The sequence below is a fragment of the Pleurodeles waltl genome, chromosome 8, assembly GCF_031143425.1.
Source record: "Pleurodeles waltl isolate 20211129_DDA chromosome 8, aPleWal1.hap1.20221129, whole genome shotgun sequence".
Taxonomy (NCBI): Eukaryota; Metazoa; Chordata; class Amphibia; order Caudata; family Salamandridae; genus Pleurodeles; species Pleurodeles waltl.
Window position 1 is genome coordinate 129039321 of NC_090447.1, and position 18552 is coordinate 129057872.

Genomic DNA, 18552 nt, shown 5'->3' on the forward strand with positions numbered 1-18552 from the left:
AGTATTTTAGTCCAGTCCATATCTTGCAGAGGTTTGGCCACATCAGTCACCCACGTAGTATGACGAGAAGACCTGGAGTAGTCCAAATGTTGCAGGAAAAGTCTGTACACCCATTTTGTCTGTTTGCCACCAGTCCCTGTGGTGTAGAGCTTCTGGCACACCTCATGTAGGGTTAGCGCTAGGTGGCAGACATGAAACAGGCATTTGATGATTGTTTAAGGTGGTTGTAACTAAGGAGTTGACCAGGGTGAAGATGGTAGTCTGCCACAAGGGTTTGGAAATTTAGTAGCTGGCCGTCCAGAAACAATTTTAGGACACCTGCAACATGCCACTGATGGAGTTGCTCTGAGCACAGCCGTCCTGTGGGATTGGGAAGGCTTAGCAAAGGTAAAGCAGGAGCACAGGGTTTCTTCGTGTCAATGAGTTTACAGGTTCTAGCAAGGCAAGAGAAAGCTGTGCATGATAACCCTGGATGGTGATTCGTAGAATGGTCAGTAGGAAGCAATGAGCAGTACAGTAAGCCCACATTAAAAGTCTTTATGGATAAACCCCATCTCATGCATGGGGGTGGGCAGAAAGCCAACGAGCCACCTATTGGACCTGTGTAGCTGAATAATAATATTCTAAGTCCAGAAGGCCTAATCCACCTGCAGTCACGGGTAGCTTTAGAGTGGAAAGAGCTACCAGACGGCACACCAGCAACCAAATCAGATGTGTGGCATCTCTGAAGAAGGAAAGAAGGATGAGCAGGGGAAGGTTTGCAAAAAAATACTATAATTGTATATAAAGGGGAAAACAGTGCCACATGTTAAGGAAAAGCTAATTACATTTTAACATTTTAACATTTTATTTGTGCCATTTTCATCCCAAATATTTTGAAGATTCTATGCGCACTTGACACTTAGGGATAACCCAGATCACTAGTTTGGCTTTTGCTCAATTTCAAAACCACTTTAAAACATGGAGAAAGCGGGCAATTGCCTTGCACAACCTTGCAAGGGGTCTGGCCTCTGCTCACCCTTCACAGACACAAACAGCAGACCATTGCATCAGGAGAGTTTGCCAAGGTGGGTGGGTGCTGCTTGTTCAACCACTTGACAGTGCCTCTTCTGTGTCTCTGCTGTCTGCAGAGACAACTCCCCAGGTACCCAATACCTTCCGATAGTGTTGGTGGACACATCTTGTCTGATTTTAGGAATTGTCCCACCTTGTTCTTCTCTTCCTTATTTATTCGGTTCTTAGCAATAACCTCCTATTTGATCTCAATTTCATCCTACTCTTTTATTATCTTTGATTGGCAGTAGAGGCTCCCAGATTTGAGATAAATGTAGAGTCTCAGACATACACTCTAGTGCTGTGAAACTACAGACAAGTTGTGGGTACCTCACAGCCTGACATCAGGTGTGAGACTGTCACCCACACCATCTGCCCTGCCTCATTAAATTTTTTTAGATTGAAAGTCCATGGGTGGTTGGGGTGAGCCAGATGTTTTTGTTCAATTTGTTTAAACTAGCTTAAGGTTAACTTACATAATGTTTACCAAACTGTTTCTAGAGGTTTTAAAATGTTCAGAAACATAATAAAAAATGTGTTGTTACTTTCTCTTTAAGAAGGATTCGGTAGATTTGGGTGGGGGTTATGGCCTTGACACAGTGCTGAAGGGCATTCATTTACTACTGAACAGGGAAGTAATGTGACACCTGAATGTAGCATACCTGGAGCAATCACGAAAAGACCACAGTGAATAAATAGTGCTATGTTAAAAAAGAGTAAATAAATACACTGATAACGTAATGGGGAATGGCCTATCTTGGGTGTGTCTATAAAACTGATGTTTGTTCTTGAATTTTTGTCCTGAATTTTGACTCTTCGTCTTAAATTTTTGTCCTGAATTTTGACCCTTTGTCCTGAATTTTTTACAATCCTGTCGAGAATTTGCCTCAATCACACCCTAATCACACACCCTTTGAAGTTCTATTTCACTCACAGTCGCATGCTTACACATACACACACATTTACACTTACACACACATTCTCTCTCTCTCTCTCTCCCCCTCTCTCTCTCATTCTCTCAAGTAAACAGACACTAACCCACAAACATGCACACAACATACATTGAAAAGCATTTTTTTACTTACCTCAGCTGCCTGGGAAGGTAATATTCCAGCTAATTGAACATTATTTTTATTAAACTTGTAGTTAATATGCAACATTATTCACTATGAGTGTAATAAAAACGAAGAGAAAACAGAGTGGAGCCCCAGTCGACAGCCCTAAGGATGAAGGACGAGCTGTCACTGTGTTCCTGGCACTGCTTTTGCCACCTCTGAAGCAGATGCGACCCCTGGTGACCCCTAAATGACGTCCATGATTCAGATGTGTGAAAAACTTACAGGTAACAACAGACTGCCATCAGGGCAGGGAATCCTCATCCCATCCTCCTGCCAGGCCAATTTTGTAATGCACCCACCATGTCTGAGGCTCTTAATTTGGGATCATTTTAATTAAGGAGCAAAACCTTCAATGAAATTATAGATTAAACTAGAACATTAAACTGTGGCATTTACAGCATGATAAAATCAAACAATCGGTGAAGGAAGTGCTTTCTGAAACACATTGCCCCTGATTTTGCACAGTACTGTAGGATAGAAGCTCTGCACTTGTGAACGCTGGGATCTTGTAGTAACAGTACTGTTCATTAGGCGCTAAACCTCGTGGGATGCGGGATAACTGTACTGACTCGAATATACTTGATGGAATTCCACTTGCAGTTCTCAGTTCTGTAAGGTTTATCCAGTACATTTATCACCTCATATGAACTGGTAGTAATTGAGTGTGAGTGGGCAGGTGCAGAGCAGGTGCAAGTTACCTGATGTATTATTCATATTATTTCAGAATAATTTCAACGCAATGCTTCTTCTTGAAATAATTCTGAAATTAACCCATTTATTTATTTATTAGCTATATCGTTATCCATACATCATTATATTATGTACATATTTAAACCCTTTTTTATATAAGTATGTTTTTTTCAATAAAAAACCATATCTAATCTACAAAGGCATTTTGTTTGCTAGGGTCTGAATATCAATAAAAAGAGGGTGGTGTATCAAATGTTGGTGACTGAACAGATATGCTATGTGCCCAGCATGTGGTCAAATGTTATGCCCATTGTCACTGAACTGGTGATAGAAAATTGGGCAAAGATGTAGCTTGTTGAATTCCTTCAAGTCCACAAACCCAACAGGACACTGTTACAATGACTGCATGTTGTCAGTCAATCAGTCAGTCAAAAATACTTTATTTGACTCACAAGAGCCATAAAAGACACAATCAGTTAAATAAACATTGATCAGCAAAAAATATAAATAACAGTATAAAAAAAACACATATTATAAAAATTAATAACATTTGAGAATTCGAATAGCACTAAGAATAAAATTTAACACAAACTTATTTTGTCCCTTCACTTCCCAAATCATGCAGGTATGAGTGTGCTAAATGTTTAGACCTGATACCTGCAGACAGAAGCACAGGGTGGAGGAACCTTCTCCTAGATACACTATATAAACTACAAAAAAGGACAAAGTGCAGAGTGCTTTGGGGAGATTTACCGTCACATGTGCACGGCGGGAGGTTTTTAAACCAGGTACCTTGGGTGGGAAATGCCACTAAAAAATGTATAGACTTCAAACAGAATCTGGTAAGTAAAAACCTCTACCGCTCAGAAGAAAGAATCATAAAATACAGCTTAGGATATGGCAGCTGCAGTGACAAACTCTCCGTGGCCCGAATTTATTACTAGTCAGATTTGATTCAAAAATAAAACTCCAGTATAATTCCTTAGTTCTCTCTTTGGCCTTGTCTGGCAAAGATTTAGGGGCATGGAAATATTCCCCGACCCCAAGACAGAAGAATAAAGAATTAACATATCTGAGTCAAAGAATGTCCTTAGACCTGGTCAGTGACAGACAATCCAAAAACACGGGCCTACAGAATTGAGCTTCAGGATTTAACCTCACTCTTAGCCAGAGCAATGGAGGCGTAGGTTCTCAATATCCTAATGAGACTACTGGATGTGGGCGGCAGAATCACCTGAATTGTGGGTACTGAGTACAATTCCACACCATGTGATGCCTATTGGCCTAATCTGGGTTGTCCAGCTAGCTAGCAGTGCCTCATCTCCACCCGAGTGTGGGGATGATTGTGGCAACTGGGCGCATGACAGAGAGGACTCCTCAAAGGAATCGTGGTCGATCAGATCTCATCCCTTTCTCTCAGTTCCATTAGTCTCACACAGGCAAAGACAAACAGAAGCATAGTATAGTTCAATAAGTTTTATTGAAGTACATGCATCTTAGATAAAATGGCATGTATTGCAATAACGAGGATGATAAAATACACTAAAGGCAAAATTGTGACAAGGAGAGTGAAACACAAAAACAGTCCCACCATACTGCCACTAAGAATAATATATATTTCCTACCTAAGCTATGTTAGAGCACAGCATGATAAGCCCTAATCTGCCTTTCAGGTTTCCTCCTTGGGAAGACATCATCCCCCATTCCTGAGAAAGGAAGCCTGCTGTCTAGAAAGACACTGTCCCCATATAGGCCAGAGATTCGGAGGTCTAAGCAAACAGCTGTTGCAAAGACATTCAGCAATCAGCATGCAGTCGTGGTCATCTGGCTTAAATTTCCCTCAGGATGAAATGGAGATGAGTAATGCAGTTGGACCTCTAATGAGGCCATGGCATCCCTGAAAGCCCTTGAGGCAACAGAGTGACAGCCAAGCGTTGTGGCCAAACTCATAGAAATCTGGAGCAGGAGTCAACAGCGACTAAAATGTATTTGTATGCCCTCTTAGGTGTCAAGCGACCACAATGGTTCAAGTACACACATTGTAATGGTTTGTTCGAAATTAAGAGGGATGTCTGCGGTGGGCGTTTGACTGTGGACCCTTTATTTGTTGACAGATGTCACAACAAAGGACATACTGCTTGGTCTGTTTGTATAGACCTGGCCACCAGTTACATGCCTGTAAAAATGATATTATAACTGCCACACCAGCATGGGCAGAAGCAACTCCCTCATGCGCTGCTTTGATCTTTGTTGGTCATCACGCCATTAGCCACCCCTGGAATTAGTGTTAGGGCTGTTTTAAGGCATGATATGCGGTAGGAATATTTGTCAGGATATGCCTTTGGCAAGGGCATGCCGTCAGCCGAAGCTTTCATGACAGCCAGTGTTTCATCATCCAATTTCATTTTAGAATGAGTTACTGCAGCAACAGAAGCCAAAGCTAATGCTGATTTGGCTGCATCAGTCAAGGTATTGCCAACAGCATGTATTCCAACACATTGATGTCCTAGTGCATGTACAACATGGACATTAGGTAGCGTTTCCTTCCGATCCTCTACTTTCCCCAACTGAAGTCTGTGTTTAATGGTGTTACCTTTTAAATCTCTGAACCCATTCTGGCGCCGGTAATGCAGACATTCATTGAAGGACTGGACACAATAGTACAAATTACAGACTATCAGTGTCAGCTGTTCAGGATCCTTGTGTTCCAGTGCCATCACCAGAGCTTTAAGCTCTGCCAATTGTGCTGTGCATTCCCCTAAGGTCTGCGTATAAGTATGCTGTGGATGGAACTCACCATCCTTCAAGTATGTAGGCAGAAATGCCTATAGTTACACCCTCCTAACACTACAAGCCCTTAGGGAGCTCTGAATTCTAAGATCATGACACCCCCACATATACTAGACAAAATATAAGGGAGTGTAGTTATCAAAAGGCAAGCTTATTGGCCTAAACAGTTTGTTACCACAGACCAAACAACATCATTAAAACAGCTAAGCATGAGACAATCTTACAAGGACACTCATCAGAACTTATGATACTTTTCTGTTAACTTGATAATAAATAATTAAATATTCCCATGAACTTCATTAAGACATATAAAGCATCATTATGAATTTATTTTGTCATTGTTCAGACCAGACACCCTAGGGTGGTAGTCCTCCAAACCCCATGTTGCACCCAGCCAATAAAAATCCACCCATCCACTTCAAATGGGACAATCAGCGCATATCATAGACACCAGTAATCCAAATACATCTACCTTTTTACTAGTGGTAAACCCTTCATGCCTAGACTTAAAACGTTTTAAATGCTAGTGTCTCAAAAACAGCTGAATAGATCTACACCATGTAAAACGTATTATTACATGTTCAACTTTTTAATTACAAGGCACTCTGCCCTATAGGCTGTCTAGGTTCACCTTTAGGGGTGTCTTTGATGTTTTAAAAAGAGAGTTTTGGGCCAGGCAAAAGGGTTATTTTACCATGTTAAATTTGCAGTTTAAAACTGCATGCAGGTTGCAATTTACACCAAATGTGCCATACACGTAGAACTTTAATCAGAAAGAGTGTTGTTTTATTATATTTTGAGTAAATTCATCCATTCATTTTGAGCTATTTCTGTTAAAATGTTAAACAATGCTGCATTTGTAGGGTTAATTATTTTGCTTATATATTTTTTCATTAAAACTCACAAGTCAATCATGTCAATCACATTTTGATTGTATTTAAAAATGTGTTTGGGTGGATTGCACTTGAATGTTTTTTTATCCCCGATCTTTAAACTTGTGAATCACCTGAAGAGAGCATCAGAAAAGGATTTCTGTGAACCAGGAACGTAAGTGATGTGTTGATCACACTGTGACATTTACTATTGTGGCAAGTTATATTTTGAAGCACCTGTAAGTGTCAGGGATCAGTACATATGTCCACAAAATATCTAGCACCTAACAATAAGTAATATCATTTTGTGCTAGCCTCTTTCATAGTATAATAAATCCATATTTAACCCAGAATTGTTAGATGTGCAGATAGTTAAGGAATGAGAGAAAAAGAAGTTTGGATGTTCTTGAAATAAATGATGGGAAACTGGGTTTTTAGTTGAGAGAGGAGAAGGCCCTTCTCAAGCAACAACCATCATCCCTTTCTAGGTGAGCCTCAAAAGTCACTAAATTAGCTTGTGCTTAACCCTCTGGTCGCTTGGCAAAAAACAGTCAAGCTTAACTTAGAGGCACTGTGTTATGTATTTATGAAGCACACAGTGATAAAGTGAAAATATAGCACAAGAACAATCTTACACCATTTCAGAAAATTGAGTAAAATGTAATAAATAAAATGACACCAAACCAACAAAAAACAATAAAGAGAATGAGAGATATGGAGTTCACAAGTTTTGGGTAACTATAGTGCCTAAATGCACACAACATCACTCACAGTCATATGGTTATCCTTGCCTACAGCAATGGAGTGGAGGCTGGATACAGGAATCAGGTTAGGCCCACTGAAAAAGTTACCTTCTCAAAGTACAGAGCAGAGTTGAGTACGCTTTGGAGGAGGCAGCGAGAAGCAGGGAGAGCACTGGGGATGGTCATCGAAGTGGCATGAGGAGCAGGTCTGGTGTCACAGGTGGTCATCACTGTAGCACAAAGATCTTGTCAGGTGTCACTGAGTGTTGTTGCTGGAACCTTTAATTGGTAGTTGTCCGGGGCTGTCATTGTGGTAGATCTTGTGTTGTTGGTCATTACTGGTGGTCGAGTCTTCCTTTACAAAGTGAAAGGCAGGCCTCCAGTAGCAGGGCGGTCATCTGGAGATCAAGGCAGGCCTCAAGCAGCAGAGCAGTCATCTGGGGAACAAAGCAGCCCTTCTTCTGTAGCCCATAGGTCCAGGAGTGTAGCAAAGAGTTGGTCTGAGGGCCCAGTATTTACACCTGGTGTCAGCCTTTGACTTGGGAGAAAACTCTAGACTACCCCCCTATCTGGTTCTGGAAATGTTCTTCCTTCCCCTGCCCAGGCTCCATGTGGTCTAGGGTGACAATAGGATGGTGTCAAGTTTCTTTGTGACTGGTATGGATGCAGGCCTTTGAGCTGTAAGTGGGACAGGGAACAGTTCTGCCTCACCCATTCTGGCAGGATGGCCCATTCTGGCAACAGCTAGTCCCTCTTTGTCTCACTGTCTGGGAGGAAAACACAAAGGCCAACTATTCAGTCATGTGACCCAGGAGGCAGGCTGTAGGCCACAAATGGTTAGGACAAGAAAATGCCAACTTTCTCAAAGTGGCTTTTTCAGAATTGTGATCTAAAGTCCAACTTTACCTTTAAAGAGGATTTTAAATTGCAATTATTTTGAGACTAAGGGCACGTGTAGGTAGCTGCCTGCATGTGGCAAACAGCGGATTTCGCTGTTTGCGACGTGCAAAAAGCACATCGCAATGCACAAACCCCTTTTTGCAATTGAGTAACCTGGTTACCGAATCGCAAAAAGGGATTGCGACTCGCAATTAGGAAGGGGTGTTCCCTTGCTAATTATGACTCGCAGTGCAATTTAGGATTGTTTTGTGACCGCGAACGCAGTCGCAAACCAATCGCAGTTTGCACCCATTTCAAATGGGTGCTAACTCATTCGCAAAAGGGAAGGGGTCCCCTTAATTTTTTTGTTTTTGTAATGCATTACAAAAAAAAAAAAACTGCTTTATTGAAAGCAGTCACAGACATGGTGGTCTGCTGTCCGCAGAAGGCCACCATCCCTGTGAGGGCCGCCATTCGCAAAGGGGGTTGCAAATTGCGACCCACCTCATGATTATTCATGAAGTGGGCATTTGCGACCCCCTTGCGAATCGCAGATGGTGTCAGGGACACCATCCAACATTCAGATTTGCGACTCGCAAATTGCGAGTTGCTCTGACTCGCAATTTGGGGGTCACAATTCTGAAAGTTGCTACATGTGACCCTTAATGTGGCATTTCTACTTGTTCCCAGTTAAAAGCTAGCACTTATTAAATGTAATAAGGTAACCCAGTTTCCTCATATTGGAGAGGTAGGCCTCGCAGAGTAAACAACAAATGTAGGATTCTTTTACTATCAGTACATATCAAAGTTAAAAGTACATGTCTAGCCTTTTCAATACACAGCACATTTTGAGCGGTTTAGGGCCTACCATAGGGGTGACCTATATGTATTACAAAGGGAGGTTTAGGTCTGGTAAAAACGTTCATTTTGCCACATCAAATTGGGAGGTAAAAAGTGCACACAGCCTGCTATGGCAGGCCGCCTGAGATATGTTTTAAAAGGTTGCTTAAGTAAGTGACACAATATGTGCTGCAGGCCTACTGGCAGCATTTAATGTACAGGCCCTGAGTACAAGTAGTAGCATTTTACAAGGCACTTATTAGTAAATTGAATGTGCCAATCAAGTGTAGTCCAATTTTATCAAATTTGGAGTGAACATAAGCGCTTTAGCACTAGTTAGCAGTGGTAAACAGCACTGAGTCCTAACACCAACAAAAACTAATTTCAGCAAATAGGAGGTGATAAGACAAAAGGTTAGGGAAAAAGCACACCAAAGGCTATCAGGTCTAACAGAAATCCTAATATCTTTCTAGTAGCACAGCACCAATCTGAAACATCAGTTTAAAAAACAAATGGAAAAGTAGATTGGGATGTCTTAAAACTGTGGCCAATTCAAAGACATGTTTTAAATGTTTACAGGCAGTATTCACAGCCTCATCTCACAAAAATGTTTGACCTTTCTTTAAAGGTCTTGTGATAGGCAGAAGGAGTTAAAAAAAATCTTAACAAACTATAATAGTTTGCAAAGCCAAGAAAACATTGAATCTCCTTGACATGACTAGGGCCTGGCCAATCTGTGACTGCTGGTACTTATTTGAGTCCTTAGAAATATCTTCCTCAAAAGGAATGACTCTTAAATATTCCACTTTGTGAACTTCAAAAATACATATTAGCTGATGGGGTCTTAAATATTTTAATACCTCCCTAACATGCTGTTTAGGCTCAGAAGAAAATACCAAAATATTGTCTAAGTAGACAATTACAGAATGATGCAATAAATGGAAAAATAGACAGTATCCGTATATCTTTAAAAGACAGCAGGGCCAGTAGAAAGACTAAGGGCCTGATTTAAGAAAAATGGCACTGCACAAAGCGCAGCACCACTTTTCTTGTGCCCCTTAGGGCCCTCCTAATGCCACCATTTGTGTGCAGTATCTGAGATATGCCGCAGCATGGTGGTAGTTAGGGGAACTAGCGTCAAAGGTTTGGGTGCTAGTTCGGAGCTTTGCAGGGTTAGCATAAAAAATGTTGACACTAATCATGCAAAGGCTATTGAGGCCCATTCTAAACAATGGTACACCTCCTTTTAATGCCTGTTCTGAGCAGGCATTAAAAGTGCTAAAAAAATGACACAAAGAAATCCCATAGATTTCTTTGTGCTAATATTTTGCCCCCCCCCACCAGCGAGGGAACGCCCCCTTTGCATACATTATGCCTGGTGCAAGCATAATGTAGCACAAAGGGATACAAAGTCACGCAGTCCGTGCATTGTGTGACTTTGTAAATTTGGCACCGTGATTTTGACCTCATTGGACCACAATAGCATAGAAAGAATGACGCTAATGTGGCGTAAGGCAGCATTAGAGGCTCTTAAATCTGCCCCTAAATGACATCTCTTAACACTCATAATGTTAAACAGATATACTATTTGCTGAGACCTTGTTTTAGACATCCCGTTCAATCTTCCTCACAGAGAAGTTCTCTAAAGGTACCAAACTGCATAAGCTCTTTTGTTATTTCAGAGGTTACTTCTGCAGTTCTAGTAAGTGAAGATAATATCAAATAGAGCATTAAACTTTCCCATGCTTTTTATCAGCCCTTCCCCCTGTGATACAGAACTCTTTCAGCAAACAAATTTCCATTAAACATTGCAGAGTCTCAGGATGAGACACTCTGGCTAACCCATATGTAATGTCATCAGTTAGTTCTCAGTGAAACAAGGGGTAGTGTGCCTTTTCTGGCCAGTCTATTCTAATGTAATCTATTTAAACCAGGTAACATATGTGAGCATACCTAAAGAGCCATGTTGAAATTCAAGAGTACGTCATTGAAGAATAAAGTGTTTCAAAGCTATTATGTTCCTGAATAGTTCTAAAATTGCAGAATAGGTATCCAGTACAGCATCACTGTTAGTATCCAAAGGGGAACCCCAAGTCAAGGCATTTCTGCAGAGTTTACTAAACTAAAACCCAGCCTTGGATCTCCCAGCACTACACTGATGGGGATGAAATGACAATTGTATGGTGCAGGCATTCAAAAAGTCATTTAGCTGTTTTGAGCACCCATCATACTTGGTTCTCCCTATTGCATTCAGAGAATGATCTAGTGTGATTTGACAGGAGCTCTGGTTGCACAGTCGTATTTTGCAGAGCACTCCTTTTCTTGTTTATAGAGAACATGGAACTAAAACAACACTTGGTTCAGTTGGCCCCACTTTTATACGGCCAAAACAGGCAGAAGATATGGATCCACTATCTGCACTTTCAGGAGAAATTGATTCCTGAATCATTGTTGGCACTTTCAGTACAAGCTTGGGAATGGTTATTTTTTCATGTGTACTCCTCAGGATGCTTTTGAGATTCTGTTTTTGTTTACAGTTATGCTTCTCACGGCACAGTAGTCACTATCCTGGAACACTCACAACAGAGGCACACTGAGATGTGAGTTTTCTGTACCTGATTGTCATGAGCAACACTGAGTGATAAGGGGAAAGACAAAAGTTTGACATCACCTAAGGGATCTGGTACAATCTGAAAAACAGAATCTGTAGTCCAACCCTTCCCTTCCACCATCCACCAAATGGCAGTGCTTCAGAAAGACAGCTCCTTTCAGGAAAAGGCCAAAATTAACTTTTAAAGGAGACGTGTCTCCTCTTTTTCACCTTCCAGGTCTTCTCTGTCCAGCTTCAGTAATGTCAGTGATACACTTTAACTGTCCTGGAAAACACCCTTACCTACATCTTGTGTACAAGACCGGGCTTGGGTTGTCCAAGATGAGTTATATAAGCCTTCAGTACTCTGGTTCAATCATACAACCATGCATTTACCATGCAGGCCACATAGGCAAACACACACAACATACACTTAAAATGTTAATGCTAGGATCTGGGCTAGCACGCAGTAGATATTTACATGATTGGCCCAGTAGGCTTCCACTCCAGTGACACAGGTAAAAAGCTATTTTCACAACAATGTATTCACAAACATTGTAGGCTAATACCACTGCTCTTTGTACTCAATCCATCACATCTGTACAATGAGAACATGTTTGATGCACCCTCTCTGATCACAGGGCCTGCCCAGGACCTCCCTCATGTCAAGGCACAATGCACACTCAAGATTGGTGTGAGGTTAGAGGCAAACCCAAAAAACACACAGGGCAGGGAAACCAGGTTGTCCACCAAGCAAGGACCATTTCCACCCCAACAGCTACAAACATATTGCAGCAAAATATTGATTACTAAAATATAATCAAGATAAGCATTTATAGGTCGGTATAGGTTTACAATACTGAATTATAATGTTTGTACCTTGAGATTAGTTTAACCTTTAAGGGATATAAATATGAACAATACTAAATCTATATTTTCATTTATATTTACAACCCGCTGCTAGATCTGTGTAATTGATATTTCAACTGTGATGTTTTTGTAGCACAATATTTATGTCCATAATATTCTGTCATCTAACTTAAATCTTATTTCCGTTTTAAATTTGGCAAAAGGTGAATGCTCTAGGAATGGATCATTGTTAATTGACAAGGGCTGTGACAGACAAAGTAATAAGTGGTAATATAAGGCAATATGTGGTATTCACAGACATATCTGCAGTCTTGACAGTGAAAACATAAACGTTGTTTAGGGGGCACCACACGGGTGCAGTTGTGACCACTGGCTTGCCTTGTGTGACCCCTGGCTTGCCTTGTGTGACCCCTGACACTGTTTTTACAACCCCGACTTCAGCTGTAGCAAAATCAGTGCAAAGAAGACAAAGACAGCTTGCCCTTATGGTTGTGGGCCCCACCTTCATTTTCTGCCATTTTGTTTCGCATTAATAGTTAATAATAGTTTATTACCTACTATTAGTGTAATAACAAATGTAGCACCACGAGCGAGAGCGAAACCTTCAGTGGCAGATATTGTAAGTATTTCTTAAATGTGTGTGTATATTTGTGGATGAGAGTGTGTTTGTGTACGAAAGAGAGTGTGTTTGTGAGTGAGTGTATGTGTCTAAGCATTAGTATGTGAGTGAAAGTGCTTGAGAGTCAGTGAAATGTAGTTGCTGAGAGTCAGTGGCAGATAGTGAGTGGAATAAGTGAGATTGAGTGTCAGTGAGTATGATTGAGTCAGAATGAGTGACAGTGAGTGAGTGCACATGAGTGAGGAAGTCTAAGAGAGTTAGAGAGAATGTGAGAGGAAATGAGTATGAATGAAGGAAAGAGAATGAGTTGGTGAGAGTGTGTGAGAATGATGAAGTTAGTGCAAGTGAGTATGACTATGTTTGAGACATAGTGAGAATGAGTGGGAGTGACTTAGAGCGAGTGCAAGATAGTGAGTGAGAATAAATGAGTGCAAGTGAGAATGAATGATGCAGCTCGATAATGAGGGTGAGTGAGTGAATGTGAGTATGATCAAGAATTAGATGTTATGCTGGCTAGTTTGCCTCCGGCTCAGACGTACTAAAGGTAATTCTTGGCCTATGGAGGGCACCATGGAAAATTTCTGCCTCTGGCATACTTGAGGCAATTGTTTGCATAACAGGCACCTGTGCAAAAAATACTGGTACTGGAATGGGCACCCATGGAAAAATACTGGCACACTTGATAACATTATTGGCATAGTAGGCACTCAAGGCAAAATGATGGAGCTTGCTAATTGGAGATACTTCTTGGCATAAGGGACAAAAACCATGGCAAGTGGGAGGGGGCAAGCATGACAAAATTCAGGCTTTGATGTACTGAATATAGATTGGCATGATGGTAACCTAACATATGTTGGCATTATTTGCAAAATTCTGACACTTGGATGCTGTAGGTAATTTTTGCCACAAGGGGGCATGGATTGCATATGATGGGCACTCCTGTCATAATACTGGCCCTGGCACAATGGAGGCAATTTTCGACATAAGATGGCATCCATTGCACATTCTGAAAACAATGAGGTGAACTCCTCAAGACTGTCAGGTTTCATTGGTTTGACATACGTTAAAAGTACTTGAATATGAATGCCCTTTCAGAACTTTGGCTTTCTAGAAAATGTATGTGAAAATTGTGCTTCTTAATACACATTTTGCTCCCATTTTTTAAATATTTTTCTCGGTGGGAGAACCCCTCCCGCATGCCCATCCAGAAGAGGTCTGGCTCACTACAATTCAGGGTATGTATTACATATCACCACTTTCAAAGACAATGACACCATCCCAATATAGGTGGTATCTAAAGTGGCCATTTGTCTGCATTGTTTAATATAATCATGCAGTTATAAAATAACTTCAGTTATGCCAATTATTGCAATGCCTTCAGGTTTAAGGTCATATGACAACTTCCTGGGGACTGACTCATTTAGGGTCAAAGGACATATGACCTTCCAGTGATGTCATTAAGGTCAAAGAGTGTGTTATGTCACTTCCATTACCCATGGCATTTTTGTGAATCAACCTCCATGAATAAAAATAATTCACATGTATAGGTTGAATAAAATATTGTATGTACCTGATCTGTTTCCTTTTTATGGGAAAGATATTTCTATGAAAATTATTTTATTGTTATATCAAATTTGCAAACAGAACATTGTTAATTTGTTTCAATGTATTGTGGACCTTTCCCAATTTTAGTGCTAAACTAATGCTGTAATTGAGAAAAATAGTTTGGGGAAATGAGATTATCGCTTCCTATAAATGCTTATAATCCTCCAGTGGCATGTCAGTCTGCTGGAAAATCATTTAGGCTTATTTTTAGCAGCTTGTTGCACTGCTGTGGGTAATAAAACATAAGAGTGCAGGAAGATAGCATCCCTCCTGTACTGCAGAGAGAGTTGCTTTCTATGCTAAATGCAGGAGATGATTTCTTTTGTACTCCACATAGTATGTTTTAATGAGGTAATTACAAAGACACTTCTTTCCTAATCTGTGTTTTAAAAACCTTTCAATAGCTTTCACCAATTACAAGTCAAAGCATGCTTCTAGTTGTGGACTGCAGGTGAAACACACTCCCATACACTTCTGTCAGAATTGTGGGGGCAGAAATTGCATTATTCCACCGACCCTGCTCTTTTTGAAGGCCCCGGCGCTCCTGCTGCAACATTTATTAATAGATTTTGATGCAAAGCTCTGACCAATTTGTTAATGACTGGAAGCGGCGCTGTCATTGCCACTATTGATGGAAACCAAATGACTGATCTGCTTGTTTTTTTTCCCTTCAGTACTTTTTATTCAACTTTGAAACGGGTCCTTGCCCTACAAAGAGGCTTGCTTGGTTATTATCCTGGGCCCCACAAAACAGATGACGTGCCTGCTAGTATTTAAAGTCAGGCTTAATGTATTTAAAAGTGATTTAAACACTTTATTCAGCCATTACTGATAAAGTAATGTTGGGATGAAGTTCTCTGCATGGCTTGGGAAAACTGTTTTCCTGCCCTATGTGTTAACTTCAGGGAACTAGCCTCTCGTGACTTGGGTCACTAAAAGTGAACCCAAAACTCAGTGAGTGTGAATACTGCACCCAATACTAGCGTACTGAGTGATTGGCAGGCTTCACAGTGTCTTCAGAGTTTATGGATCCATTTCTTTTTACCGCTATCACTGTAGGGAGACCACCTAACCACTTTCCCCTAAAATTGGCCAGTTCTCCATAACTGGGATCCCCTTGATGTATAGGCCTCCACAGAATGGAAGTCGCAGGTGGGCACTCCATGTTGACCCTGCTGCGACCTCCATTTTGTGGAGCCCATATGCGTGTGTGTGTGTTTGGTGTAAGTTTTGAACGTGTTTCGTGTTAAAGGACTGAATATTGGTGACTATTTCAGAAAAAATGTGCATGGGTACAGAAACACCCTGCACACTGCCTTTGTCCATGGTGTAAATTAGGACCTATACTTTCTTCTACTCAGTATGAGCACCCCGACCCGTGAGATTGCTTTAAAGCGGTTAGGTGGGGCAGGCCTTAAATTGCATTCCTTTGTTCAGTATAGTTTTCCCTTGATTAGTTCACATGGGTCTGATTTTAGACTTTCTGTTCCAGAAGCTCACAAAAGCTCAAGGAGAAACAATGAAAATTGGATATCTTTAATTAGGAGAAGTCTGTTTTTTTCTTTACAAACCACACGTTTGGCTTGATCCCTGGTCACTGGCTTTGTCACAACAGTAGTGTGTACATCATGGAATTCTCCTTGCATTAGCCCAGAATAAATGTTTCAACAGTGGCAGGATCCCAATGGGTTTGCTGTCTTTCTACTCAGCATAAAGAGAAGCCTTGATTTCTTCAGGAACCTTGTGTTATGACCTTTTCATAAGAAGAACTCAACCCCTGCTCGGACAAGAATTGCTCAAGCCACTACAAGAGTAAGGTAAAGCTGTCTGAATGTGTGCATGATGGATTAACCAAGGAACTGGTATCACCCATAAAGCATGAGATCCCTTAAGCCTAACTATTCTACAATTAAGACAAGTTGAAGAATCCAAAAAGCATTTCTTCTATAGTAATGCTGTAGAAGTGCGCATCTGAACTATTGTTTGTGAGCATGCAGTGTCCATAGCTCTTCCTGAAGAATCTGGGTACCTGCACCTGCCATTCACAGTACTAGGGAAAGTTGAATGCTTGAAATCGCCACACCCCTCTGGAATATCTTTACTGGGTGTGCTGGCTCGATCTAGCCATCAGAGTTTGGAACCACCTGTATTATCTTTATAGACCTAGCAGTTCTAGAGATATGACTATTGTTCTATTTCAGTGTAGGAATAGAAGAAGTCATTGTATCCAGTGCGTTCCCCTGTCACTTAAAACTTTGGACCACAGTTTTTCAGCTACTGACCTCTGAAGGCTGGTAACTCTCAGGCATTCACAATGGGAGGCGGCAGGGGCTCACCCACAACAGGTAAACAGTGGGACTGATGGGGCCCTGAGTGTTCTCTATTAAATGTTGCCTGCACCCTTCCTGGTTACTTTTTCCAAGAACCCCCCAATCCCCACAGTTTACAACTGAACTGGAAACTCAGACTCTTGAGCCCTTGAAACTCTACTATCGGCTTTACTTTTGGGTTTCATTTTACAGTTTTTTTTATAGTAAACTCTGAAGCTGGGATTGCCGCCCACTGAGTTGTGTGATGTTAAACCAGCAGTCGGAGACCTTGAGGGTTTAGACAAAGTATAGCAAAAGTTCTATTCTGCGTTCATTTTGTCTGTTACCTCCGTCCCAATGACTGGCTCGTTGCTGGTGCCTAGATTTTCTCCCAGTACTTGCAGTTGCTGGGACTACCCAGCAAAAGTAAAAATTCAGGTGTTCCCCTCTCACCTGGATCCTAGTGCTCCATCTACAGCGGAACGTTCGTCTTCCATGCTTCCTTCACCCTCTGGGTATCTTGGTTGATCAGTGAACGCCTAGCACAAAAAGAAGGTGTGAAAAGTGAGGTACAGAGCAACACCTTTATGGCAGTTGCAATATAACCTTATAGCCCACTGCCAAAGGCTTTAGTGGTTGTTACAGGTCTCAAACCGGAGATGCAGCAAGGTCCTATGAGGAGGGAGATAGCCTTTAACAACCGGTATGGCCTGAGGCATTTGAGTTATAAGGCAATATGAACATTCCATTCACATGGGTAGAATGTTCGAAATTAAAACGTGAGAAACAGAAAGACAAACATTGGAATGTTGGCGCAGAAGGCTTATACCAGATTCAAGAATGGAATCTTAGGTGTTAAGCAGTGTTTTCTCAAGTCATTTAAGGTGTGCTCTGGCAATAGCATGGAAACTGACTTTTGTAGCGCAGTGACAAGCATGTGAATTTGTGTTTATTAATTCATTTACTCCAAACAACAAACAATATTAGGCCAAATGTAGGTATGTATGTCATGCAAGGGAAAATAAATGAGGCCCACTAAAACTTGGCATTTGCAAAAAGCATCGTATTAAACATAGAATTGGAGGGCAAAAGTCAAATCCCATGTGTTTTCCCTCAAAGAGCTGCATCTTCCTTGACCTCTGGGCCTGCATTTTACAATAGATCACTGCTTCACGTTAATTGCCTATACAATGAGACTGTACTCTAGGGCTGATATCTCCATTTCTTATAACTAATGGCCATGACAAAATGCATGAGATATGCCATGCATGTAAATGCACAGAGTAATATGCTGCATTTTGCCAGTGGTGAGGGAGGCGAGGACAGCATGACAATCTGGATGTTTTGCCTTTTGTGATTCATGGACCCACCCCACAGTGAAAACGGTAAATAAATATGATGACCTGCACAACTACAAGGACGACATATAGAGCAGAAATCTTTCCTCAGAATCAGTACAACTAAGCAAACAATGTTTGAAATTTGAAACTAATCTCACATGCCAGAAATATTACAAAGTTGCGGACAACATTTGGGGCAGCCTGTAAATGGTGTCCTGCAGCCTTAGAACAGTC